Source organism: Lolium perenne, unplaced genomic scaffold, assembly GCF_019359855.2.
Source record: "Lolium perenne isolate Kyuss_39 unplaced genomic scaffold, Kyuss_2.0 unplaced63, whole genome shotgun sequence".
NCBI classification, from domain to species: domain Eukaryota; kingdom Viridiplantae; phylum Streptophyta; class Magnoliopsida; order Poales; family Poaceae; genus Lolium; species Lolium perenne.
In genome coordinates, this window is record NW_027249021.1 from 116,128 (window position 1) to 136,931 (window position 20,804).

Here is a 20,804-nt window from a genome sequence, read left to right on the forward strand (position 1 = left end):
CACGCGGCGACATTCATGGTGAAGTTAGGACGATATTTTTTTGCGGGCACTCGTGCTCGGCTATTGGTGATGGGAAACGGTGGTGCGGATGAAAAAGAGGATGGACATGGTACAAAATAGAGCAGACAAAGAGCGGGAGGAGCAAGCATAAGGGAAAATGAGTGCATAACATGTCGGATGCGATCATACCAGCACTAAAGCACCGATCCCATCAGAACTCCGAAGTTAAGCGTGCTTGGGCGAGAGTAGTACTAGGATGGGTGACCTCCTGGGAAGTCCTCGTGTTGCATCCCTCCTTTTTTGCGTCACGCGGCGACATTCATGGTGAAGTTAGGACGATATTTTTTTGCGGGCACTCGTGCTCGGCTATTGGTGATGGGAAACGGTGGTGCAGATGAAAAAGAGGATGGACATGGTACAAAATAGAGTAGACAAAGAGCGGGAGGAGCAAGCATAAGGGAAAATGAGTGCATAACATGTCGGTTGGATCATACCAGCACTAAAGCACCGGATCCCATCAGAACTCCGAAGTTAAGCGTGCTTGGGCGAGAGTAGTACTAGGATGGGTGACCTCCTGGGAAGTCCTCGTGTTGCATCCCTCCTTTTTTGCGTCGCGCGGCGACATTCATGGTGAAGTTAGGACGATATTTTTTTGCGGGCACTCGTGCTCGGCTATTGGTGATGGGAAACGGTGGTGCGGATGAAAAAGAGGATGGACATGGTACAAAATAGAGTAGACAAAGAGCGGGAGGAGCAAGCATAAGAGAAAATGAGTGCATAACATGTCGGATGCGATCATGCCAGCACTAAAGCACCGGATCCCATCAGAACTCCGAAGTTAAGCGTGCTTGGGCGAGAGTAGTACTAGGATGGGTGACCCCCTGGGAAGTCCTCGTGTTGCATCCCTCCTTTTTTGCGTCACGCGGCGACATTCATGGTGAAGTTAGGACGATATTTTTTTGCGGGCACTCGTGCTCGGCTATTGGTGATGGGAAACGGTGGTGCGGATAAAAAAGAGGATGGACATGGTACAAAATAGAGCAGACAAAGAGCGGGAGGAGCAAGCATAAGAGAAAATGAGTGCATAACATGTCGGATGCGATCATACCAGCACTAAAGCACCGGATCCCATCAGAACTCCGAAGTTAAGCGTGCTTGGGCAGAGTAGTACTAGGATGGGTGACCTCCTGGGAAGTCCTCGTGTTGCATCCCTCCTTTTTGCGCCACGCGGCGACATTCATGGTGAAGTTAGGACGATATTTTTTGCGGCACTGTGCTCGCTATTGGTGATGGGAAACGGTGGTGCGGATGAAAAAGAGGATGGACATGGTACAAAATAGAGCAGACAAAGAGCGGGAGGAGCAAGCATAATGGAAAATGAGTGCATAACATGTCGGATGCGATCATAAAAGCAATAAAGCACCGGATCCCATCGAACTCCGGTTAAGCGTGCTTGGGCGAGTAGTACTAGGATGGGTGACCTCCTGGGAAGTCCTCGTGTTGCATCCCTCCTTTTTTGCGTCACGCGGCGACATTCATGGTGAAGTTAGGACGATATTTTTTTGCGGGCACTCGTGTTCTCGGCTATTGGTGATGGGAAACGGTGGTGCGGATGAAAAAGAGGATGGACATGGTACAAAATAGAGCAGATAAAGAGCGGGAGGAGCAAGCACAAGGGAAAATGAGTGCATAACATGTCGGATGCGATCATACCAGCACTAAAGCAATCGGATCCCATCAGAACTCCGAAGTTAAGCGTGCTTGGGCGAGAGTAGTACTAGGATGGGTGACCTCCTGGGAAGTCCTCGTGTTGCATCCCTCCTTTTTTTGCGTCACGCGGCGACATTCATGGTGAAGTTAGGACGATATTTTTTTGCGGGCACTCGTGCTCGGCTATTGGTGATGGGAAACGGTGGTGCGGATGAAAAAGAGGATGGACATGGTACAAAATAGAGCATCGAATTCGCGGGAGGAGCAAGCATAAGGGAAAATGAGTGCATAACATGTCGGATGCGATCATACCAAAGCACTAAAGCACCGGATCCCATCGTAACTCCGAAGTTAAGCGTGCTTGGGCGAGAGTAGTACTAGGATGGGTGACCTCCACAGGAAGTCCTCGTGTTGCATCCCTCCTTTTTGCGTCACGCGCGACATTCATGGTGAAGTTAGGACGATATTTTTTTGCGTGCACTCGTGCTCGACTATTGGTGATGGGAAACGGTGGTGCGGATGAAAAAGAGGATGGACATGGTACAAAATAGAGCAGACAAAGAGCGGGAGGAGCAAGCATAAGGGAAAATGAGTGCATAACATTTCTCAAGCCATCAAACCAGAAACAAAGCACACGATCCCATCAGAACTCCGAAGTTAAGCGTGCTTGGGCGAGAGTAGTACTAGGATGGGTGACCTCCTGGGAAGTCCTCGTGTTGCATCCCTCCTTTTTTTGCGTCACGCGGCGACATTCATGGTGAAGTTAGGACGATATTTTTTTGCGGGCACTCGTGCTCGGCTATTGGTGATGGGAAACGGTGGTGCGGATGAAAAAGAGGATGGACATGGTACAAAATAGAGCTGACAAAGAGCGGGAGGAGCAAGCATAATGGAAAATGAGTGCATAACATGTCGGATGCGATCATACCAGCACTAAAGCACCGGATCCCATCGTAACTCCGAAGTTAAGCGTGCTTGGGCGAGAGTAGTACTAGGATGGGTGACCTGGAAGTCCTCGTGTTGCATCCCTCCTTTTTTGCGTCACGCGGCGACATTCATGGTGAAGTTAGGACGATATTTTTTTGCGGGCACTCGCGCTCGGCTATTGGTGATGGGAAACGGTGGTGCGGATGAAAAGAGAGGATGGACATGGTACAAAATAGAGCAGACAAAGAGCGGGAGGAGCAAGCACAAGGGAAAATGAGTGCATAACATGTCGGATGCGATCATACCAAAGCACTAAAGCACCGGATCCCATCGAACTCGAAGTTAAGCGTGCTTGGGCGAGAGTAGTACTAGGATGGGTGACCTCCCTGGGAAGTCCTCGTGTTGCATCCCTCCTTTTTTGCGTCACGCGGCGACATTCATGGTGAAGTTAGGACGATATTTTTTTGCGGGCACTCGTGCTCGGCTATTGGTGATGGGAAACGGTGGTGCGGATGAAAAAGAGGATGGACATGGTACAAAATAGAGCAGACAAAGAGCGGGAGGAGCAAGCATAAGGGAAAATGAGTGCATAACATGTCGGATGCGATCATACCAGCACTAAAGCACCGGATCCCATCGAACTCCGGGTTAAGCGTGCTTGGGCGAGAGTAGTACTAGGATGGGTGACCTCCGGGAAGTCCTCGTGTTGCATCCCTCCTTTTTTGCGTCACGCGGCGACATTCATGGTGAAGTTAGGACGATATTTTTTTGCGTGCACTCGTGCTCGACTATTGGTGATGGGAAACGGTGGTGCGGATGAAAAAGAGGATGGACATGGTACAAAATAGAAGCGAGACAAAGAGCGGGAGGAGCAAGCATAAGGGAAAATGAGTGCATAACATGTCGGATGCGATCATACCAGCACTATAGCACCGGATCCCATCGTAACTCCGAAGTTAAGCGTGCTTGAAGTAGAGTAGTACTAGGACGGGTGACCTCCTGGGAAGTCCTCGTGTTGCATCCCTCCTTTTTTGCGTCACGCGGCGACATTCATGGTGAATTTACGACGATATTTTTTGTGGCCCTCGTGCTCGGCTATTGGTGCTGGGAAACGGTGGTGCGGATGAAAAAGAGGATGGACATGGTACAAAATAGAGCGGACAAAGAGCGGGAGGAGCAAGCATAAGGGAAAATGAGTGCATAACATGTCGGATGCGATCATACCAAGCACTAAAGCACCGGATCCCATCGTAACTCCGGGTTAAGCGTGCTTGGGCGAGAGTAGTACTAGGATGGGTGACCTCCTGGGAAGTCCTCGTGTTGCATCCCTCCTTTTTTGCGTCACGCGGCGACATTCATGGTGAAGTTATGACGATATTTTTTTGCGGGCACTCGTGCTCGGCTATTGGTGATGGGAAACGGTGGTGCAGATGAAAAAGAGGATGGACATGGTACAAAATAGAGCAGACAAAGAGCGGGAGGAGCAAGCATAAGGGAAAATGAGTGCATAACATGTCGGATGCGATCATACCAGCACTAAAGCACCGGGATCCCATCGTAACTCCGAAGTTAAGCGTGCTTGGGCGAGAGTAGTACTAGTACTAGGATGGGTGACCTCCTGGTAAGTCCTCGTGTTGCATCCCTCCTTTTGCGTCACGCGGCGACATTCATGGTGAAGTTAGGACGATATTTTTTTGCGGGCACTCGTGCTCGGCTATTGGTGATGGGAAACGGTGGTGCGGATGAAAAAGAGGATGGACATGGTACAAAATAGAGCAGACAAAGAGCGGGAGGAGCAAGCATAATGGAAAATGAGTGCATAACATGTCGGATGCGATCATACCAGCACTAAAGCACCGGATCCCATCAGAACTCCGAAGTTAAGCGTGCTTGGGCGAGAGTAGTACTAGGATGGGTGACCTCCTGGGAAGTCCTCGTGTTGCATCCCTCCTTTTTGCGTCACGCGCGACATTCATAGTGAAGTTAGGACGATATTTTTTTGCGGGCACTCGTGCTCGGCTATTGGTGATGGGAAACGGTGGTGCCGATGAAAAAGAGGATGGACATGGTACAAAATAGAGCGGACAAAGAGCGGGAGGAGCAAGCACAAGGGAAAATGAGTGCATAACATGTCGGATGCGATCATACCAAAGCACTAAAGCACCGGATCCCATCGAACTCCGAAGTTAAGCGTGCTTGGGCGAGAGTAGTACTAGGATGGGTGACCTCTGGGAAGTCCTTGTGTTGCATCCCTCCTTTTTGCGTCACGCGGCGACATTCATGGTGAAGTTAGGACGATATTTTTTTTGCGGGCACTCGTGCTCGACTATTGGTGATGGGAAACGGTGGTGCGGATGAAAAAGAGGATGGACATGGTACAAAATAGAGCAGACAAAGAGCGGGAGGAGCAAGCATAAGGGAAAATGAGTGCATAACATGTCGGATGCGATCATACCAAAGACTAAAGCACCGGATCCCATCGTAACTCCGGGTTAAGCGTGCTTGGGCGAGAGTAGTACTAGGATGGGTGACCTCTGGGAAGTCCTCGTGTTGCATCCCTCCTTTTTTGCGTCACGCGGCGACATTCATGGTGAAGTTAGGACGATATTTTTTTGCGGGCACTCGTGCTCGGCTATTGGTGATGGGAAAACGGGGTGCGGATGAAAAAGAGGATGGACATGGTACAAAATAGAGCGGAGACAAAGAGCGGGAGGAGCAAGCATAAGGGAAAATGAGTGCATAACATGTCGGATGCGATCATACCAAAACTAAAGCACCGGATCCCATCAGAACTCCGAAGTTAAGCGTGCTTGGGCGAGAGTAGTACTAGGATGGGTGACCTCCTGGGAAGTCCTCGTGTTGCATCCCTCCTTTTTTGCGTCACGCGGCGACATTCATGGTGAAGTTATGACGATATTTTTTTGCGGGCACTCGTGCTCGGCTATTGGTGATGGGAAACGGTGGTGCGGATGAAAAAGAGGATGGACATGGTACAAAATAGAGCAGACAAAGAGCGGGAGGAGCAAGCAGAAGGGAAAATGAGTGCATAACATGTCGGATGCGATCATACCAGCACTAAAGAACCGGATCCCATCAGAACTCCGAAGGTAAGCGTGCTTGGGCGAGAGTAGTACTAGGATGGGTGACCTCCTGTCAAGTCGTCGTGTTGCATCCCTATTTTTGGCGTCACGCGGCGACATTCATGGTGAAGTTAGGACGATATTTTTTTGCGGGCACTCGTGCTCGGCTATTGGTGATGGGAAACGGTGGTGCGGATGAAAAAGAGGATGGACATGGTACAAAATAGAGCAGACAAAGAGCGGGAGGAGCAAGCATAATGGAAAATGAGTGCATAACATGTCGGATGCGATCATACCAGCACTAAAGCACCGGATCCCATCAGAACTCCGAAGTTAAGCGTGCTTGGGCGAGAGTAGTACTAGGATGGGTGACCTCCTGGGAAGTCCTCGTGTTGCATCCCTCCTTTTTTGCGTCACGCGGCGACATTCATGGTGAAGTTAGGACGATATTTTTTTGCGGGCACTCGTGCTCGGCTATTGGTGATGGGAAACGGTGGTGCGGATGAAAAAGAGGATGGACATGGTACAAAATAGAGCAGACAAAGAGCGGGAGGAGCAAGCACAAGGGAAAATGAGTGCATAACATGTCGGATGCGATCATACCAGCACTAAAGCACCGGATCCCATCAGAACTCCGAAGTTAAGCGTGCTTGGGCGAGAGTAGTACTAGGATGGGTGACCTCCTGGGAAGTCCTCGTGTTGCATCCCTCCTTTTTTGCGTCACGCGGCGTCCTTCGTCTTGAAGTCAGCCCGCTCATCTTGGGCGGGCACTCGTGCTCGGCTATTGGTGATGGGAAACGGTGGTGCGGATGAAAAAGAGGATGGACATGGTACAAAATAGAGCAGACAAAGAGCGGGAGGAGCAAGCATAAGGGAAAATGAGTGCATAACATGTCGGATGCGATCATACAAGCACTAAATCACCGATCCCATCGTAACTCCGGAAGTTAAGCGTGCTTGGGCGAGAGTAGTACTAGGATGGGTGACCTCTGGAAGTCCTGGTGTTGCTTCCCTCCTTTTTTGCGTCACGGGGGGACTTTCATGGTTAATTTAGGACGATATTTTTTGCGGGCACTCGTGCTCGGCTATTGGTGATGGGAAACGGTGGTGCGGATGAAAAAGAGGATGGACATGGTACAAAATAGAGCAGACAAAGAGCGGGAGGAGCAAGCATAAGGGAAAATGAGTGCATAACATGTCGGATGCGATCATACCAGCAATAAAGCACTGGTTCCCATCAAAACTCCGAAGTTAAGCGTGCTTGGGCGAGAGTAGTACTAGGATGGGTGACCTCCTGGGAAGTCCTCGTGTTGCATCCCTCCTTTTTTGCGTCACGCGGCGACATTCATGGTGAAGTTAGGACGATATTTTTTTGCGGGCACTCTTGCTGGACTTTTGGTGATGGGTAACGGTGGTGCGGATTGAAAAGAGGATGGACATGGTACAAAATAGAGCGGATAAATAGCGGAGGAGCAAGCATAAGGGAAAATGAGTGCATAACATGTCGGATGCGATCATACCAAGACTAAAGCACCGGATCCCATCGTAACTCCGAAGTTAAGCGTGCTTGGGCGAGAGTAGTACTAGGATGGGTGACCTCCTGGGAAGTCCTCGTGTTGCATCCCTCCTTTTTTGCGTCACGCGGCGACATTCATGGTGAAGTTAGGACGATATTTTTTTGCGTGCACTCGTGCTCGGCTATTGGTGATGGGAAACGGTGGTGCGGATGAAAAAGAGGATGGACATGGTACAAAATAGAGCAGACAAAGAGCGGGAGGAGCAAGCATAAGGGAAAATGAGTGCATAACATGTCGGATGCGATCATACCAAAGCACTAAAGCACCGGATCCCATCGTAACTCGAAGTTAAGCGTGCTTGGGCGAGAGTAGTACTAGGATGGGTGACCTACAGGGAAGTCCTCGTGTTGCATCCCTCCTTTTTTGCGTCACGCGGCGACATTCATTGTGAAGTTAGGACGATATTTTTTTGCGGGCACTCGTGCTCGGCTATTGGTGATGGGAAACGGTGGTGCGGATGAAAAAGAGGATGGACATGGTACAAAATAGAGCAGACAAAGAGCGGGAGGAGCAAGCATAAGGGAAAATGAGTGCATAACATGTCGGCTGCGATCATACCAGCACTAAAGCACCGGATCCCATCAGAACTCCGAAGTTAAGCGTGCTTGGGCGAGAGTTGTACTAGGATGGGTGACCTCCTGGGAAGTCCTCGTGTTGCATCCCTCCTTTTTTGCGTCACGCGGCGACATTCATGGTGAAGTTAGGACGATATTTTTTTGCGGGCACTCGTGCTCGGCTATTGGTGATGGGAAACGGTGGTGCGAGATGAAAAGGAGGATGGACATGGTACAAAATAGAGCAGACAAAGAGCGGGAGGAGCAAGCATAAGGGAAAATGAGTGCATAACATGTCGGATGCGATCATACCAGCACTAAAGCACCGGATCCCATCAGAACTCCGAAGTTAAGCGTGCTTGGGCGAGAGTAGTACTAGGATGGGTGACCTCCTGGGAAGTCCTCGTGTTGCATCCCTCCTTTTTTGCGTCACGCGGCGACATTCATGGTGAAGTTAGGACGATATTTTTTTACGGGCACTCGTGCTCGGCTATTGGTGATGGGAAACGGTGGTGCGGATGAAAAAGAGGATGGACATGGTACAAAATAGAGCAGACAAAGAGCGGGAGGAGCAAGCATAAGGGAAAATGAGTGCATAACATGTCGGCTGCGATCATACCCGCCCTAAGGCACCGGATCCCATCGTAACTCCGGGTTAAGCGTGCTTGGGCGAGAGTAGTACTAGGATGGGTGACCTCCGGAAGTCCTCGTGTTGCATCCCTCCTTTTGCGCCACGCGGCGACATTCATGGTGAAGTTATGACGATATTTTTTTGCGGGCACTCGTGCTCGGCTATTGGTGATGGGAAAGGGTGGTGCGAGATGAAAAAGAGGATGGACATGGTACAAAATAGAGCGGACATAAAAGAGCGGGAGGAGCAAGCATAAGGGAAAATGAGTGCATAACATGTCGGATGCGATCATACCAAAGACTAAAGCACCGGATCCCATCAGAACTCCGAAGTTAAGCGTACTTGGGCGAGAGTAGTACTAGGATGGGTGACCTCCTGGGAAGTCCTCGTGTTGCATCCCTCCTTTTTTGCGTCACGCGGCGACATTCATGGTGAAGTTAGGACGATATTTTTTTGCGGGCACTCGTGCTCGGCTATTGGTGATGGGAAACGGTGGTGCGGATGAAAAAGAGGATGGACATGGTACTAAATAGAGCAGACAAAGAGCGGGAGGAGCAAGCATAATGGAAAATGAGTGCATAACATGTCGGATGCGATCATACCAAGACTAAAGCACCGGATCCCATCGAACTCGAAGTTAAGATTGCTTGGGCGTGAGTATTACTAGGATGGGTGACCTCCTGGGAAGTCCTCGTGTTGCATCCCTCCTTTTTTGCGTCACGCGGCGACATTCATGGTGAAGTTAGGACGATATTTTTTTGCGGGCACTCGTGCTCGACTATTGGTGATGGGAAACGGTGGTGCGGATTGAAAAGAGGATGGACATGGTACAAAATAGAGCAGACAAATAGCGGGAGGAGCAAGCATAAGGGAAAATGAGTGCATAACATGTCGGATGCGATCATACCAGCACTAAAGCACCGGATCCCATCAGAACTCCGGTTAAGCGTGCTTGGGCGAGAGTAGTACTAGGATGGGTGACCTCCTGAGGGAAGTCCTCGTGTTGCATCCCTCCTTTTTGCGTCACGCCGACATTCATGGTGAAGTTAGGACGATATTTTTTTGCGGGCACTCGTGCTCGGCTATTGGTGATGGGAAACGGTGGTGCGGATGAAAAAGAGGATGGACATGGTACAAAATAGAGCAGACAAAGAGCGGGAGGAGCAAGCATAAGAGAAAATGAGTGCATAACATGTCGGATGCGATCATACCAGCACTAAAGCACCGGATCCCATCAGAACTCTGAAGTTAAGCGTGCTTGGGCGAGAGTAGTACTAGGATGGGTGACCTCCTGGGAAGTCCTCGTGTTGCATCCCTCCTTTTTTGCGTCACGCGGCGACATTCATTGTGAAGTTAGGACGATATTTTTTTGCGGGAACACGAGCTCTCCTATTGGTGATGGGAAACGGTGTTGCAGATGAAAAGGAGGATGGACATGGTACAAAATAGAGCAGACAAATAGCGGGAGGAGCAAGCATAAGGGAAAATGAGTGCATAACATGTCGGTTGCGATCATACCAAGACTAAAGCACCGGATCCCATCAACTCCGGTTAAGCGTGCTTGGGCGAGAGTTGTACTAGGAGGGGTGACCTCCTGGGAAGTCCTCGTGTTGCATCCCTCCTTATTGGCGTCACGCGTGTAGATTGAGGGTGAAGTTAGGACGATTTTTTTTTGCGGGCACTCGTGCTCGGCTATTGGTGATGGGAAACGGTGGTGCAGATGAAAAGGAGGATGGACATGGTACAAAATAGAGCAGACAAAGAGCGGGAGGAGCAAGCATAAGGGAAAATGAGTGCATAACATGTCGGATGCGATCATACCAGCACTAAAGCACCGGATCCCATCAGAACTCCGAAGTTAAGCGTGCTTGGGCGAGAGTAGTACTAGGATGGGTGACCTCCCGGGAAGTCCTCGTGTTGCATCCCTCCTTTTTTGCGTCACGCGGCGACATTCATGGTGAAGTGAAGTTAGGACGATATTTTTTGCGGGCACTCGTGCTCGGCTATTGGTGATGGGAAACGGTGGTGCGGATGAAAAAGAGGATGGACATGGTACAAAATAGAGCAGACAAAGAGCGGGAGGAGCAAGCATAAGGGAAAGTGAGTGCTTAACAGGTCGGATGCGATCATACCAGCACTAAAGCACCGGATCCCATCAGAACTCCGAAGTTAAGCGTGCTTGGGCGAGAGTAGTACTAGGATGGGTGACCTCCTGGGAAGTCCTCGTGTTGCATCCCTCCTTTTTTGCGTCATGCGGCGACATTCATGGTGAAGTTATGACGATATTTTTTTGCGGGCACTCGTGCTCGGCTATTGGTGATGGGAAACGGTGGTGCAGATGAAAAAGAGGATGGACATGGTACAAAATAGAGCAGACAAAGAGCGGGAGGAGCAAGCATAAGGGAAAATAAGTGCATACCACGTCGGATGCGATCATACCAAAGACTAAAGCACCGGATCCCATCAACTCCGAAGTTAAGCGTACTTGGGCGAGAGTAGTACTAGGATGGGTGACCTCCGGGAAGTCCTCGTGTTGCATCCCTCCTTTTTTGCGTCACGCGGCGACATTCATGGTGAAGTTAGGACGATATTTTTTTGCGGGCACTCGTGCTCGGCTATTGGTGATGGGAAACGGTGGTGCGGATGAAAAAGAGGATGGACATGGTACTAAATAGAGCAGACAAAGAGCGGGAGGAGCAAGCATAATGGAAAATGAGTGCATAACATGTCGGATGCGATCATACCAGCACTAAAGCACCGGATCCCATCAGAACTCCGAAGTTAAGCGTGCTTGGGCGAGAGTAGTACTAGGATGGGTGACCTCCTGGGAAGTCCTCGTGTTGCATCCCTCCTTTTTTGCGTCACGCGGCGACATTCATGGTGAAGTTAGGACGATATTTTTTTGCGGGGCACTCGTGCTCGACTATTGGTGATGGGAAACGGTGGTGCGGATGAAAAAGAGGATGGACATGGTACAAAATAGAGCAGACATAAAGAGCGGGAGGAGCAAGCATAAGGGAAAATGAGTGCATAACATGTCGGATGCGATCATACCAAAGCACTAAAGCACCGGATCCCATCTGTAATCCGAAGTTAAGCGTCCTTGGTCGTGAGTAGTACTAGGATGGGTGACCTCCTGGGAAGTCCTCGTGTTGCATCCCTCCTTTTTTGCGTCACGCGGCGACATTCATGGTGAAGTTAGGACGATATTTTTTTGCGGGCACTCGTGCTCGGCTATTGGTGATGGGAAACGGTGGTGCGGATGAAAAAGAGGATGGACATGGTACAAAATAGAGCAGACAAAGAGCGGGAGGAGCAAGCATAAGAGAAAATGAGTGCATAACATGTCGGATGCGATCATACCAAAGCACTAAAGCACCGGATCCCATCGTAACTCCGAGAAGTTAAGCGTGCTTGGGCGAGAGTAGTACTAGGATGGGTGACCTCCTGGGAAGTCCTCGTGTTGCATCCCTCCTTTTTGCGCCACGCGGCGACATTCATGGTGAAGTTAGGACGATATTTTTTTGCGGGCACTCGTGCTCGGCTATTGGTGATGGGAAACGGTGGTGCGGATGAAAAAGAGGATGGACATGGTACAAAATAGAGCAGACAAAGAGCGGGAGGAGCAAGCATAAGGGAAAATGAGTGCATAACATGTCGGATGCGATCATACCGGCACTAAAGCACCGGATCCCATCGAACTCCGAAGTTAAGCGTGCTTGGGCGAGAGTAGTAGTAGGATGGGTGACCTCTCGGGAAGTCCTCGTGTTGCATCCCTCCTTTTTTGCGTCACGCGGCGACATTCATGGTGAAGTTAGGACGATATTTTTTTGCGGGCACTCGTGCTCGGCTATTGGTGATGGGAAACGGTGGTGCAGATGAAGAAGAGGATGGACATGGTACAAAATAGAGCAGAAAAAGAGCGGGAGGAGCAAGCATAAGGGAAAATGAGTGCATAACATGTCGGATGCGATCATACCAAAGCACTAAAGCACCGGATCCCATCGTAACTCCGGGTTAAGCGTGCTTGGGCGAGAGTAGTACTAGGATGGGTGACCTCTGGGAAGTCCTCGTGTTGCATCCTCCTTTTTGCGTCACGCGGCGACATTCATGGTGAAGTTAGGACGATATTTTTGCGGACACTCGTGCTCGGCTATTGGTGATGGGAAACGGTGGTGCGGATGAAAAAGAGGATGGACATGGTACAAAATAGAGCAGACAAAGAGCGGGAGGAGCAAGCATAAGGGAAAATGAGTGCATAACATGTCGGATGCGATCATACCAGCACTAAAGCACCGGATCCCATCAGAACTCCGAAGTTAAGCGTGCTTGGGCGAGAGTAGTACTAGGATGGGTGACCTCCTGGGAAGTCCTCATGTTGCATCCCTCCTTTTTGCGTCACGCGGCGACATTCATGGTGAAGTTAGGACGATATTTTTTGCGGGCACTCGTGCTCGGCTATTGGTGATGGGAAACGGTGGTGCGGATGAAAAAGAGGATGGACATGGTACAAAATAGAACAGACAAAGAGCAGGAGCAGAAAGAAGAACTCAAATTGATTTCATAACATGTCGGATGCGATCATACCAGCACTAAGGCACCGGATCCCATCGAACTCCGGGTTAAGCGTGCTTGGGCGAGAGTAGTACTAGGATGGGTGACCTCACGGGAAGTCGTCGTGTTGCATCCCTCTTTTTTGCGTCACGCGGCGACATTCATGGTGAAGTTAGGACGATATTTTTTTGCGGGCACTCGTGCTCGGCTATTGGTGATGGGAAACGGTGGTGCGGATGAAAAGAGGATGGACATGGTACAAAATAGAAGCGGACAAAGAGCGGGAGGAGCAAGCATAAGGGAAAATGAGTGCATAACATGTCGGATGCGATCATACCAAAGACTAAAGCACCGGATCCCATCGTAACTCTGAAGTTAAGCGTGCGTGGGCGAGAGTAGCACGCGGATGGGTGACCTCCAGGGAAGTCCTCGTGTTGCATCCCTCCTTTTTTGCGTCACGCGGCGACATTCATGGTGAAGTTATGACGATATTTTTTTGCGGGCACTCGTGCTCGGCTATTGGTGATGGGAAACGGTGGTGCGGATGAAAAAGAGGATGGACATGGTACAAAATAGAGCAGACAAAGAGCGGGAGGAGCAAGCATAAGGGAAAATGAGTGCATAACATGTCGGATGCGATCATACCAGCACTAAAGCACCGGATCCCATCGTAACTCAGTTAAGCGTACTTGGGCGAGTAGTACTAGGATGGGTGACCTCACAGGAAGTCCTCGTGTTGCATCCCTCCTTTTGCGTCACGCGGCGACATTCATGGTGAAGTTAGGACGATATTTTTTTGCGGGCACTCGTGCTCGGCTATTGGTGATGGGAAACGGTGGTGCGGATGAAAAGAGGATGGACATGGTACTAAATAGAAGCGCATAAAGAGCGGGAGGAGCAAGCATAATGGAAAATGAGTGCATAACATGTCGGATGCGATCATACCAAAGACTAAAGCACGGATCCCATCCAGAACTCCGAAGTTAAGCGTGCGTGGGCGAGAGTAGTACGAGGATGGGTGACCTCCTGGGAAGTCCTCGTGTTGCATCCCTCCTTTTTTGCGTCACGCGGCGACATTCATGGTGAAGTTAGGACGATATTTTTTTGCGGGCACTCGTGCTCGACTATTGGTGATGGGAACCGGTGGTGCGGATGAAAAAGAGGATGGACATGGTACAAAATAGAGCAGACAAAGAGCGGGAGGAGCAAGCATAAGGGAAAATGAGTGCATAACATGTCGGATGCGATCATACCAGCACTCAAGCACCGGATCCCATCGAATTCGAAGTTAAGCGTGCTTGGGCGAGAGTAGTACTAGGATGGGTGACCTCCCGGGAAGTCCTCGTGTTGCATCCCTCCTTTTTTGCGTCACGCGGCGACATTCATGGTGAAGTTAGGACGATATTTTTTTGCGGGCACTCGTGCTCGGCTATTGGTGATGGGAAACGGTGGTGCGGATGAAAAAGAGGATGGACATGGTACAAAATAGAGCAGACAAAGAGCGGGAGGAGCAAGCATAAGAGAAAATGAGTGCATAACATGTCGGATGCGATCATACCGAGACTAAAGCACCGGATCCCATCAGAACTCCGAAGTTAAGCGTGCTTGGGCGAGAGTAGTACTAGGATGGGTGACCTCCTTGGAAGTCCTCGTGTTGCATCCCTCCTTTTTTGCGTCACGCGGCGACATTCATGGTGAAGTTAGGACGATATTTTTTTGCGGGCACTCGTGCTCGGCTATTGGTGATGGGAAACGGTGGTGCGGATGAAAAAGAGGATGGACATGGTACAAAATAGAGCAGACAAAGAGCGGGAGGAGCAAGCATAAGGGAAAATGAGTGCATAACATGTCGGATGCGATCATACCAAAGCACTAAAGCACCGGATCCCATCGGAACTCCGGTTACGCGTGCTTGGGCGAGAGTAGTACTAGGATGGGTGACCTCCGGGAAGTCCTCTTGTTGCATACCTCCTCCATTGAGTCACGCGGCGACATTCATGGTGAAGTTAGGACGATATTTTTTTGCGGGCACTCGTGCTCGGCTATTGGTGATGGGAAACGGTGGTGCGGATGAAAAAGAGGATGGACATGGTACAAAATAGAGCAGACAAAGAGCGGGAGGAGCAAGCATAAGGGAAAATGAGTGCATAACATGTCGGATGCGATCATACCAGCACTAAAGCACCGGATCCCATCAGAACTCGGAAGTTAAGCGTGCTTGGGCGAGAGTAGTACTAGGATGGGTGACCTCCTGGGAAGTCCTCGTGTTGCATCCCTCCTTTTTTGCGTCACGCGGCGACATTCATGGTGAAGTTAGGACGATATTTTTTTGCGGACACTCGTGCTCGGCTATTGGTGATGGGAAACGGTGGTGCGGATGAAAAGAGGATGGACATGGTACAAAATAGAGCAGATAAAGAGCGGGAGGAGCAAGCATAAGGGAAAATGAGTGCATAACATGTCGGATGCGATGATACCAAAGCACTAAAGCACCGGATCCCATCGAACTCCGAAGTTAAGCGTGCTTGGGCGAGAGTAGTACTAGGATGGGTGACCTCCACGGGAAGTCCCTCGTGTTGCATCCCTCCTTTTTTGCGTCACGCGGCGACATTCATGGCGAAGTTAGGACGATATTTTTTGCGGGCACTCGTGCTCGGCTATTGGTGATGGGAAACGGTGAGATGCGGATGAAAAAGAGGATGGACATGGTACAAAATAGAGCAGACAAAGAGCGGGAGGAGCAAGCATAAGGGAAAATGAGTGCATAACATGTCGGATGAGATCATACCAGCACTAAAGCACCGGATCCCATCAGAACTCCGAAGTTAAGCGTGCTTGGGCGAGAGTAGTACTAGGATGGGTGACCTCCTGGGAAGTCCTCGTGTTGCATCCCTCCTTTTTTGCGTCACGCGGCGACATTCATGGTGAAGTTAGGACGATATTTTTTTGCGGGCACTCGTGCTCGGCTATTGGTGATGGGAAACGGTGGTGCGGATGAAAAAGAGGATGGACATGGTACAAAATAGAGCAGCATAAAGAGCGGGAGGAGCAAGCATAAGGGAAAATGAGTGCATAACATGTCGGATGCGATCATACCAAAGACTAAAGCACCGGATCACATCTAACCTCAGAAGTTAAGCGTGCTTGAGCGAGAGTAGTACTAGGATGGGTGACCTCCTGGGAAGTTCTCGTGTTGCATCCCTCCTTTTTTGCGTCACGCGGCGACATTCATGGTGAAGTTAGGACGATATTTTTGCGGCCACTCGTGCTCTGCTATTGGTGATGGGAAATGGTGGTGCGGATGAAAAGAGGATGGACATGGTACAAAATAGAGCAGACATAAAGAGCGGGAGGAGCAAGCATAAGGGAAAATGAGTGCATAACATGTCGGATGCGATCATAAAAGCACTAAAGCACCGGATCCCATCAGAACTCGGTTAAGCGTGCTTGGGCGAGTAGTACTAGGATGGGTGACCTCACAGGAAGTCCTCGTGTTGCATCCTCCTTTTTTGCGCCACGCCGGCGACATTCATGGTGAAGTTAGGGACGATATTTTTTGCGGCACTCGTGCTCGGCTATTGGTGATGGGAAACGGTGGTGCAGATGAAAAAGAGGATGGACATGGTACAAAATAGAGCAGACAAAGAGCGGGAGGAGCAAGCATAAGGGAAAATGAGTGCATAACATGTCGGATGCGATCATACCAAAGCACTAAAGCACCGGATCCCATCGAACTCCGAAGTTAAGCGTGCTTGGGCGAGAGTAGTACTAGGATGGGTGACCTCCTCGGGAAGTCCTCGTGTTGCATCCCTCCTTTTTGCGTCACGCGACGACATTCATGGTGAAGTTAGGACGATATTTTTTTGTGGGCACTCGTGCCTTCGGCTATTGGTGATGGGAAACGGTGGTGCGGATGAAAAAGAGGATGGACAGGGTACAAAATAGAGCAGATAACGAGCGGGAGGAGCAAGCATACGGGAAACTGAGTGCATAACATGTCGGATGCGATCATACCAGCCCTAAAGCACCGGATCCCATCGTAACTCGGTTAAGCGTGCTTGGGCGAGAGAGTAGTACTAGGATGGGTGACCTCTCGGGAAGTCCTCGTGTTGCATCCCTCCTTTTGCGTCACGCGGCGACATTCATGGTGAAGTTAGGACGATATTTTTTGCGGGCACTCGTGCTCGCTATTGGTGATGGGAAACGGTGGTGCGGATGAAAAAGAGGATGGACATGGTACAAAATAGAGCAGAGATAAAGAGCGGGAGGAGCAAGCATAAGGGAAAATGAGTGCATAACATGTCGGATGCGATCATAAAAGCACTAAAGCACCGGATCCCATCAGAACTCCGAAGTTAAGCGTGCTTGGGCGAGAGTAGTACTAGGATTGGTGACCACCTTCGAAGTCCTCGTGTTGCATCCCTCCTTTTTTGCGTCACGCGGCGACATTCATGGTGAAGTTAGGACGATATTTTTTTGCGGGCACTCGTGCTCGGCTATTGGTGATGGGAAACGGTGGTGCGGATGAAAAAGAGGAAGGACCTGGAACAAAATAGAAGCAGACAAAGAGCGGGAGGAGCAAGCATAAGGGAAAATGAGTGCATAACATGTCGGATGCGATCATACCAAGCACTAAAGCACCGGATCCCATCGGAACCCGGTTAAGCGTGCTTGGGCGAGAGTAGTACTAGGATGGGTGACCTCCTGGGAAGTCCTCGTGTTGCATCCCTCCTTTTTGCGTCCACGCGGCGACATTCATGGTGAAGTTAGGACGATATTTTTGCGGGCACTCGTGCTCGGCTATTGGTGATGGGAAACGGTGGTGCGGATGAAAAGAGGATGGACATGGTACAAAATAGAGCAAGACAAAGAGCGGGAGGAGCAAGCATAAGGGAAAATGAGTGCATAACATGTCGGATGCGATCATACCAAGACTAAAGCACCGGATCCCATCGGAACTCCGGTTAAGCGTGCTTGGGCGAGAGTAGTACTAGGATGGGTGACCTCCGGAAGTCCTCGTGTTGCATCCCTCCTTTTTGCGCCACGCGGCGACATTCATGGTGAAGTTAGGACGATATTTTTTGCGGGGCACTCGTGCTCGGCTATTGGTGATGGGAAACGGTGGTGCGGATGAAAAAGAGGATGGACATGGTACAAAATAGAGCGGATAAAGAGCAGGAGGAGCAAGCATAAGGGAAAATGAGTGCAAAACATGTCGGATGCGATCATACCAGACTAAAGCACCGGATCCCATCAGAACTCCGGGTTAAGCGTGCTTGGGCGAGAGTAGTACTAGGATGGGTGACCTCACAGGAAGTCCTCGTGTTGCATCCCTCCTTTTTGCGTCACGCGCGACATTCATGGTGAAGTTAGGACGATATTTTTTTGCGGGCACTCGTGCTCGGCTATTGGTGATGGGAAAGGGTGGTGCGGATGAAAAAGAGGATGGACATGGTACAAAATAGAGCGAGACAAAGAGCGGGAGGAGCAAGCATAAGGGAAAATGAGTGCATAACATGTCGGATGCGATCATACCAAGCACTAAAGCACCGGATCCCATCGTAACTCCGAAGTTAAGCGTGCTTGGGCGAGAGTAGTACTAGGATGGGTGACCTCCCGGGAAGTCCTCGTGTTGCATCCCTCCTTTTGCGTCACGCGGCGACATTCATGGTGAACTTCGGACGATATTTTTTGCGGGCACTCGTGCTCGGCTATTGGTGATGGGAAACGGTGGTGCGGATGAAAAAGAGGATGGACATGGTACAAAATAGACCGGATAAAGAGCGGGAGGAGCAAGCATAAGGGAAAATGAGTGCATAACATGTCGGATGCGATCATACCAAAGCACTAAAGCACCGGATCCCATCGAACTCCGAAGTTAAGCGTGCTTGGGCGAGAGTAGTACTAGGATGGGTGACCTCCTGGAAGTCCTCGTGTTGCATCCCTCCTTTTGCGTCACGCGGCGACATTCATGGTGAAGTTAGGACGATATTTTTTTGCGGGCACTCGTGCTCGGCTATTGGTGATGGGAAATGGTGGTGCGGATGAAAAAGAGGATGGACATGGTACAAAATAGAGCAGATAAAGAGCGGGAGGAGCAAGCATAAGGGAAAATGAGTGCATAACATGTCGGATGCGATCATACCGGCACTAAAGCACCGGATCCCATCGAACTCCGGTTAAGCGTGCTTGGGCGAGAGTAGTACTAGGATGAGTGACCTCCTGGGAAGTCCTCGTGTTGCATCCCTCCTTTTTGCGTCACGCGGCGACATTCATGGTGAAGTTAGGACGATATTTTTTTGCGGGCACTCGTGCTCGGCTATTGGTGATGGGAAACGGTGGTGCGGATGAAAAAGAGGATGGACATGGTACAAAATAGAGCAGACAAAAGATCGGAAGAGCAAGCATAAGGAAAAATGAGTGCATAACATGTCGGATGCGATCATACTCAAAGACTAAAGCACCGGATCCCATCGAACTCCGAAGTTAAGCGTGCTTGGGCGAGAGTAGTACTAGGATGGGTGACCTCCTGGGAAGTCCTCGTGTTGCATCCCTCCTTTTTTGCGCCACGCGCGACATTCATGGTGAAGTTAGGACGATATTTTTGAGGTCACACGTGCTCGGCTATTGGTGATGGGAAACGGTGGTGCGGATGAAAAAGAGGATGGACATGGTACAAAATAGAGCAGATAAAGAGCGGGAGGAGCAAGCATAAGGGAAAATGAGTGCATAACATGTCGGATGCGATCATACCGGGAAGACTAAAGCACCGGATCCCATCGTAACTCCGGTTAAGCGTGCTTGGGCGAGAGTAGTACTAGGATGGGTGACCTCCTGGGAAGTCCTCGTGTTGCATCCCTCCTTTTTTGCGTCACGCGGCGACATTCATGGTGAAGTTAGGACGATATTTTTTTGCGGGCACTCGTGCTCGGCTATTGGTGATGGGAAACGGTGGTGCGGATGAAAAAGAGGATGGACATGGTACAAAATAGAGCGTATAAAGAGCGGGAGGAGCAAGCATAAGGGAAAATGAGTGCATAACATGTCGGATGCGATCATACCAAGACTAAAAGCACCGGATCCCATCGAACTCCGAGAGTTAAGCGTGCTTGGGCGAGAGTAGTACTAGGATGGGTGACCTCCGGGAAGTCCTCGTGTTGCATCCCTCCTTTTTGCGTCACGCGGCGACATTCATGGTGAAGTTAGGACGATATTTTTTTGCGGGCACTCGTGCTCGGCTATTGGTGATGGGAAACGGTGGTGCGGATGAAAAAGAGGATGGACATGGTACAAAATAGAGCAGACAAAGAGCGGGAGGAGCAAGCATAAGGGAAAATGAGTGCATAACATGTCGGATGCGATCATACCAGCACTAAAGCACCGGATCCCATCAGAACTCCGAAGTTAAGAGGAGCGGCGATTTGGCTCCCGGGAGCATTTGCTCCCGGTTTTTTTGAAAAATCAGAATAAATCGAAAACTTCTCAAAAAATTCCGAAAAAAAATCGTGCACGTACCTGACCATGACACGCACCACCGTGTAAAATGTCGTTGCAAAATGTCATCGTATGCGCCCTGAACAAAAATGACAAATTTCTGACATGAAATGAGATCCAAAAATTTGAATCTCAGATCTGAAAATTTGTCATTTTTTCCCAGGACGCATACGATGACATTTCGCAGCGAAATTTCACAAGGTGGTGCGTGCTATTGTCTGGTACGTGCATGATTTTTTTCGGAATTTTTTGAAAAGTTTTGAAAAACAAAATTTGC

The 20,804-nt window shown here is 50.0% G+C and overlaps 47 non-coding genes and 19 pseudogenes across 47 annotated transcripts; all 66 read left to right on the forward strand.

The window, feature by feature from the left end:
- Positions 1-175: 175 nt before the first annotated feature.
- On the forward strand, positions 176-293 carry LOC127319492 (5S ribosomal RNA). The gene has a single exon (XR_007862526.2). It is a non-coding gene; the product is annotated as a 5S ribosomal RNA (ribosomal RNA).
- A 188-nt stretch (positions 294-481) lies between these two features.
- LOC127319238 (5S ribosomal RNA) lies at positions 482-599 on the forward strand. Its single transcript, XR_007862465.2, has one exon. It is a non-coding gene; the product is annotated as a 5S ribosomal RNA (ribosomal RNA).
- Positions 600-787: 188 nt separating this feature from the next.
- LOC127319410 (5S ribosomal RNA) lies at positions 788-906 on the forward strand. The gene has a single exon (XR_011750512.1). It is a non-coding gene; the product is annotated as a 5S ribosomal RNA (ribosomal RNA).
- Positions 907-1,094: 188 nt separating this feature from the next.
- On the forward strand, positions 1,095-1,212 carry LOC127319337 (5S ribosomal RNA). Its single transcript, XR_011750421.1, has one exon. It is a non-coding gene; the product is annotated as a 5S ribosomal RNA (ribosomal RNA).
- Positions 1,213-1,395: 183 nt separating this feature from the next.
- On the forward strand, positions 1,396-1,509 carry LOC127319476 (5S ribosomal RNA; annotated as a pseudogene).
- Positions 1,510-1,699: 190 nt separating this feature from the next.
- On the forward strand, positions 1,700-1,819 carry LOC127319275 (5S ribosomal RNA). The gene has a single exon (XR_011750530.1). It is a non-coding gene; the product is annotated as a 5S ribosomal RNA (ribosomal RNA).
- A 189-nt stretch (positions 1,820-2,008) lies between these two features.
- Positions 2,009-2,130, forward strand: LOC127319493 (5S ribosomal RNA). Its single transcript, XR_007862527.2, has one exon. It is a non-coding gene; the product is annotated as a 5S ribosomal RNA (ribosomal RNA).
- Positions 2,131-2,316: 186 nt separating this feature from the next.
- Positions 2,317-2,435, forward strand: LOC127319375 (5S ribosomal RNA; annotated as a pseudogene).
- Positions 2,436-2,624: 189 nt separating this feature from the next.
- LOC127319299 (5S ribosomal RNA) lies at positions 2,625-2,739 on the forward strand. The gene has a single exon (XR_011750449.1). It is a non-coding gene; the product is annotated as a 5S ribosomal RNA (ribosomal RNA).
- Positions 2,740-2,928: 189 nt separating this feature from the next.
- LOC127319457 (5S ribosomal RNA) lies at positions 2,929-3,048 on the forward strand. The gene has a single exon (XR_011750501.1). It is a non-coding gene; the product is annotated as a 5S ribosomal RNA (ribosomal RNA).
- A 188-nt stretch (positions 3,049-3,236) lies between these two features.
- Positions 3,237-3,352, forward strand: LOC127319482 (5S ribosomal RNA). The gene has a single exon (XR_007862517.2). It is a non-coding gene; the product is annotated as a 5S ribosomal RNA (ribosomal RNA).
- A 190-nt stretch (positions 3,353-3,542) lies between these two features.
- On the forward strand, positions 3,543-3,661 carry LOC127319234 (5S ribosomal RNA; annotated as a pseudogene).
- Positions 3,662-3,847: 186 nt separating this feature from the next.
- On the forward strand, positions 3,848-3,966 carry LOC127319490 (5S ribosomal RNA). Its single transcript, XR_007862524.2, has one exon. It is a non-coding gene; the product is annotated as a 5S ribosomal RNA (ribosomal RNA).
- A 188-nt stretch (positions 3,967-4,154) lies between these two features.
- LOC127319432 (5S ribosomal RNA) lies at positions 4,155-4,280 on the forward strand (annotated as a pseudogene).
- Positions 4,281-4,466: 186 nt separating this feature from the next.
- Positions 4,467-4,585, forward strand: LOC127319276 (5S ribosomal RNA). The gene has a single exon (XR_011750454.1). It is a non-coding gene; the product is annotated as a 5S ribosomal RNA (ribosomal RNA).
- Positions 4,586-4,771: 186 nt separating this feature from the next.
- Positions 4,772-4,890, forward strand: LOC127319303 (5S ribosomal RNA). Its single transcript, XR_011750446.1, has one exon. It is a non-coding gene; the product is annotated as a 5S ribosomal RNA (ribosomal RNA).
- A 188-nt stretch (positions 4,891-5,078) lies between these two features.
- Positions 5,079-5,196, forward strand: LOC127319342 (5S ribosomal RNA; annotated as a pseudogene).
- A 190-nt stretch (positions 5,197-5,386) lies between these two features.
- Positions 5,387-5,505, forward strand: LOC127319478 (5S ribosomal RNA). The gene has a single exon (XR_007862513.2). It is a non-coding gene; the product is annotated as a 5S ribosomal RNA (ribosomal RNA).
- A 188-nt stretch (positions 5,506-5,693) lies between these two features.
- On the forward strand, positions 5,694-5,812 carry LOC127319321 (5S ribosomal RNA). Its single transcript, XR_011750445.1, has one exon. It is a non-coding gene; the product is annotated as a 5S ribosomal RNA (ribosomal RNA).
- Positions 5,813-5,999: 187 nt separating this feature from the next.
- Positions 6,000-6,118, forward strand: LOC127319343 (5S ribosomal RNA). The gene has a single exon (XR_011750460.1). It is a non-coding gene; the product is annotated as a 5S ribosomal RNA (ribosomal RNA).
- A 188-nt stretch (positions 6,119-6,306) lies between these two features.
- Positions 6,307-6,425, forward strand: LOC127319363 (5S ribosomal RNA). Its single transcript, XR_011750466.1, has one exon. It is a non-coding gene; the product is annotated as a 5S ribosomal RNA (ribosomal RNA).
- A 188-nt stretch (positions 6,426-6,613) lies between these two features.
- On the forward strand, positions 6,614-6,730 carry LOC127319277 (5S ribosomal RNA; annotated as a pseudogene).
- A 187-nt stretch (positions 6,731-6,917) lies between these two features.
- Positions 6,918-7,036, forward strand: LOC127319486 (5S ribosomal RNA). The gene has a single exon (XR_007862520.2). It is a non-coding gene; the product is annotated as a 5S ribosomal RNA (ribosomal RNA).
- A 187-nt stretch (positions 7,037-7,223) lies between these two features.
- Positions 7,224-7,342, forward strand: LOC127319966 (5S ribosomal RNA). Its single transcript, XR_007862844.2, has one exon. It is a non-coding gene; the product is annotated as a 5S ribosomal RNA (ribosomal RNA).
- A 188-nt stretch (positions 7,343-7,530) lies between these two features.
- Positions 7,531-7,650, forward strand: LOC127319378 (5S ribosomal RNA). Its single transcript, XR_011750507.1, has one exon. It is a non-coding gene; the product is annotated as a 5S ribosomal RNA (ribosomal RNA).
- A 188-nt stretch (positions 7,651-7,838) lies between these two features.
- Positions 7,839-7,957, forward strand: LOC127319395 (5S ribosomal RNA). The gene has a single exon (XR_011750521.1). It is a non-coding gene; the product is annotated as a 5S ribosomal RNA (ribosomal RNA).
- Positions 7,958-8,146: 189 nt separating this feature from the next.
- Positions 8,147-8,265, forward strand: LOC127319273 (5S ribosomal RNA). Its single transcript, XR_011750474.1, has one exon. It is a non-coding gene; the product is annotated as a 5S ribosomal RNA (ribosomal RNA).
- Positions 8,266-8,453: 188 nt separating this feature from the next.
- Positions 8,454-8,569, forward strand: LOC127319293 (5S ribosomal RNA; annotated as a pseudogene).
- A 190-nt stretch (positions 8,570-8,759) lies between these two features.
- LOC127319260 (5S ribosomal RNA) lies at positions 8,760-8,879 on the forward strand. Its single transcript, XR_011750427.1, has one exon. It is a non-coding gene; the product is annotated as a 5S ribosomal RNA (ribosomal RNA).
- A 188-nt stretch (positions 8,880-9,067) lies between these two features.
- Positions 9,068-9,184, forward strand: LOC127319404 (5S ribosomal RNA; annotated as a pseudogene).
- Positions 9,185-9,372: 188 nt separating this feature from the next.
- Positions 9,373-9,491, forward strand: LOC127319339 (5S ribosomal RNA). Its single transcript, XR_011750439.1, has one exon. It is a non-coding gene; the product is annotated as a 5S ribosomal RNA (ribosomal RNA).
- Positions 9,492-9,676: 185 nt separating this feature from the next.
- On the forward strand, positions 9,677-9,795 carry LOC127319287 (5S ribosomal RNA). Its single transcript, XR_011750511.1, has one exon. It is a non-coding gene; the product is annotated as a 5S ribosomal RNA (ribosomal RNA).
- Positions 9,796-9,983: 188 nt separating this feature from the next.
- Positions 9,984-10,098, forward strand: LOC127319312 (5S ribosomal RNA; annotated as a pseudogene).
- A 188-nt stretch (positions 10,099-10,286) lies between these two features.
- On the forward strand, positions 10,287-10,405 carry LOC127319494 (5S ribosomal RNA). The gene has a single exon (XR_007862528.2). It is a non-coding gene; the product is annotated as a 5S ribosomal RNA (ribosomal RNA).
- A 192-nt stretch (positions 10,406-10,597) lies between these two features.
- On the forward strand, positions 10,598-10,716 carry LOC127319323 (5S ribosomal RNA). Its single transcript, XR_011750479.1, has one exon. It is a non-coding gene; the product is annotated as a 5S ribosomal RNA (ribosomal RNA).
- A 188-nt stretch (positions 10,717-10,904) lies between these two features.
- LOC127319358 (5S ribosomal RNA) lies at positions 10,905-11,021 on the forward strand (annotated as a pseudogene).
- Positions 11,022-11,209: 188 nt separating this feature from the next.
- On the forward strand, positions 11,210-11,328 carry LOC127319288 (5S ribosomal RNA). The gene has a single exon (XR_011750488.1). It is a non-coding gene; the product is annotated as a 5S ribosomal RNA (ribosomal RNA).
- A 191-nt stretch (positions 11,329-11,519) lies between these two features.
- On the forward strand, positions 11,520-11,640 carry LOC127319280 (5S ribosomal RNA). Its single transcript, XR_011750461.1, has one exon. It is a non-coding gene; the product is annotated as a 5S ribosomal RNA (ribosomal RNA).
- Positions 11,641-11,828: 188 nt separating this feature from the next.
- LOC127319397 (5S ribosomal RNA) lies at positions 11,829-11,951 on the forward strand. Its single transcript, XR_011750455.1, has one exon. It is a non-coding gene; the product is annotated as a 5S ribosomal RNA (ribosomal RNA).
- Positions 11,952-12,138: 187 nt separating this feature from the next.
- On the forward strand, positions 12,139-12,256 carry LOC127319480 (5S ribosomal RNA). The gene has a single exon (XR_007862515.2). It is a non-coding gene; the product is annotated as a 5S ribosomal RNA (ribosomal RNA).
- A 188-nt stretch (positions 12,257-12,444) lies between these two features.
- Positions 12,445-12,563, forward strand: LOC127320044 (5S ribosomal RNA; annotated as a pseudogene).
- Positions 12,564-12,747: 184 nt separating this feature from the next.
- Positions 12,748-12,866, forward strand: LOC127319398 (5S ribosomal RNA). Its single transcript, XR_011750516.1, has one exon. It is a non-coding gene; the product is annotated as a 5S ribosomal RNA (ribosomal RNA).
- A 186-nt stretch (positions 12,867-13,052) lies between these two features.
- On the forward strand, positions 13,053-13,169 carry LOC127319313 (5S ribosomal RNA). The gene has a single exon (XR_011750481.1). It is a non-coding gene; the product is annotated as a 5S ribosomal RNA (ribosomal RNA).
- A 187-nt stretch (positions 13,170-13,356) lies between these two features.
- Positions 13,357-13,476, forward strand: LOC127319309 (5S ribosomal RNA; annotated as a pseudogene).
- Positions 13,477-13,664: 188 nt separating this feature from the next.
- LOC127319488 (5S ribosomal RNA) lies at positions 13,665-13,778 on the forward strand (annotated as a pseudogene).
- A 186-nt stretch (positions 13,779-13,964) lies between these two features.
- LOC127319330 (5S ribosomal RNA) lies at positions 13,965-14,084 on the forward strand. The gene has a single exon (XR_011750493.1). It is a non-coding gene; the product is annotated as a 5S ribosomal RNA (ribosomal RNA).
- Positions 14,085-14,272: 188 nt separating this feature from the next.
- Positions 14,273-14,389, forward strand: LOC127319495 (5S ribosomal RNA). The gene has a single exon (XR_007862529.2). It is a non-coding gene; the product is annotated as a 5S ribosomal RNA (ribosomal RNA).
- Positions 14,390-14,577: 188 nt separating this feature from the next.
- Positions 14,578-14,696, forward strand: LOC127319382 (5S ribosomal RNA). The gene has a single exon (XR_007862500.2). It is a non-coding gene; the product is annotated as a 5S ribosomal RNA (ribosomal RNA).
- A 188-nt stretch (positions 14,697-14,884) lies between these two features.
- LOC127319289 (5S ribosomal RNA) lies at positions 14,885-15,002 on the forward strand (annotated as a pseudogene).
- Positions 15,003-15,190: 188 nt separating this feature from the next.
- LOC127319295 (5S ribosomal RNA) lies at positions 15,191-15,309 on the forward strand. Its single transcript, XR_011750519.1, has one exon. It is a non-coding gene; the product is annotated as a 5S ribosomal RNA (ribosomal RNA).
- Positions 15,310-15,496: 187 nt separating this feature from the next.
- LOC127319314 (5S ribosomal RNA) lies at positions 15,497-15,618 on the forward strand. Its single transcript, XR_011750492.1, has one exon. It is a non-coding gene; the product is annotated as a 5S ribosomal RNA (ribosomal RNA).
- A 189-nt stretch (positions 15,619-15,807) lies between these two features.
- LOC127319453 (5S ribosomal RNA) lies at positions 15,808-15,926 on the forward strand. The gene has a single exon (XR_007862508.2). It is a non-coding gene; the product is annotated as a 5S ribosomal RNA (ribosomal RNA).
- Positions 15,927-16,115: 189 nt separating this feature from the next.
- LOC127319281 (5S ribosomal RNA) lies at positions 16,116-16,235 on the forward strand (annotated as a pseudogene).
- Positions 16,236-16,422: 187 nt separating this feature from the next.
- LOC127320141 (5S ribosomal RNA) lies at positions 16,423-16,536 on the forward strand (annotated as a pseudogene).
- Positions 16,537-16,723: 187 nt separating this feature from the next.
- On the forward strand, positions 16,724-16,844 carry LOC127319261 (5S ribosomal RNA). The gene has a single exon (XR_011750443.1). It is a non-coding gene; the product is annotated as a 5S ribosomal RNA (ribosomal RNA).
- Positions 16,845-17,033: 189 nt separating this feature from the next.
- LOC127319407 (5S ribosomal RNA) lies at positions 17,034-17,151 on the forward strand (annotated as a pseudogene).
- Positions 17,152-17,337: 186 nt separating this feature from the next.
- On the forward strand, positions 17,338-17,456 carry LOC127319497 (5S ribosomal RNA). Its single transcript, XR_007862531.2, has one exon. It is a non-coding gene; the product is annotated as a 5S ribosomal RNA (ribosomal RNA).
- A 189-nt stretch (positions 17,457-17,645) lies between these two features.
- On the forward strand, positions 17,646-17,762 carry LOC127319331 (5S ribosomal RNA). Its single transcript, XR_011750500.1, has one exon. It is a non-coding gene; the product is annotated as a 5S ribosomal RNA (ribosomal RNA).
- A 186-nt stretch (positions 17,763-17,948) lies between these two features.
- LOC127319390 (5S ribosomal RNA) lies at positions 17,949-18,063 on the forward strand. The gene has a single exon (XR_011750509.1). It is a non-coding gene; the product is annotated as a 5S ribosomal RNA (ribosomal RNA).
- Positions 18,064-18,250: 187 nt separating this feature from the next.
- LOC127319324 (5S ribosomal RNA) lies at positions 18,251-18,367 on the forward strand. The gene has a single exon (XR_011750491.1). It is a non-coding gene; the product is annotated as a 5S ribosomal RNA (ribosomal RNA).
- Positions 18,368-18,554: 187 nt separating this feature from the next.
- Positions 18,555-18,674, forward strand: LOC127319360 (5S ribosomal RNA). Its single transcript, XR_011750432.1, has one exon. It is a non-coding gene; the product is annotated as a 5S ribosomal RNA (ribosomal RNA).
- A 185-nt stretch (positions 18,675-18,859) lies between these two features.
- LOC127319496 (5S ribosomal RNA) lies at positions 18,860-18,978 on the forward strand. Its single transcript, XR_007862530.2, has one exon. It is a non-coding gene; the product is annotated as a 5S ribosomal RNA (ribosomal RNA).
- Positions 18,979-19,164: 186 nt separating this feature from the next.
- On the forward strand, positions 19,165-19,280 carry LOC127320019 (5S ribosomal RNA). The gene has a single exon (XR_007862895.2). It is a non-coding gene; the product is annotated as a 5S ribosomal RNA (ribosomal RNA).
- Positions 19,281-19,467: 187 nt separating this feature from the next.
- Positions 19,468-19,587, forward strand: LOC127320011 (5S ribosomal RNA). The gene has a single exon (XR_007862887.2). It is a non-coding gene; the product is annotated as a 5S ribosomal RNA (ribosomal RNA).
- Positions 19,588-19,772: 185 nt separating this feature from the next.
- Positions 19,773-19,892, forward strand: LOC127320112 (5S ribosomal RNA; annotated as a pseudogene).
- Positions 19,893-20,080: 188 nt separating this feature from the next.
- LOC127319941 (5S ribosomal RNA) lies at positions 20,081-20,199 on the forward strand (annotated as a pseudogene).
- Positions 20,200-20,804: the final 605 nt, after the last annotated feature.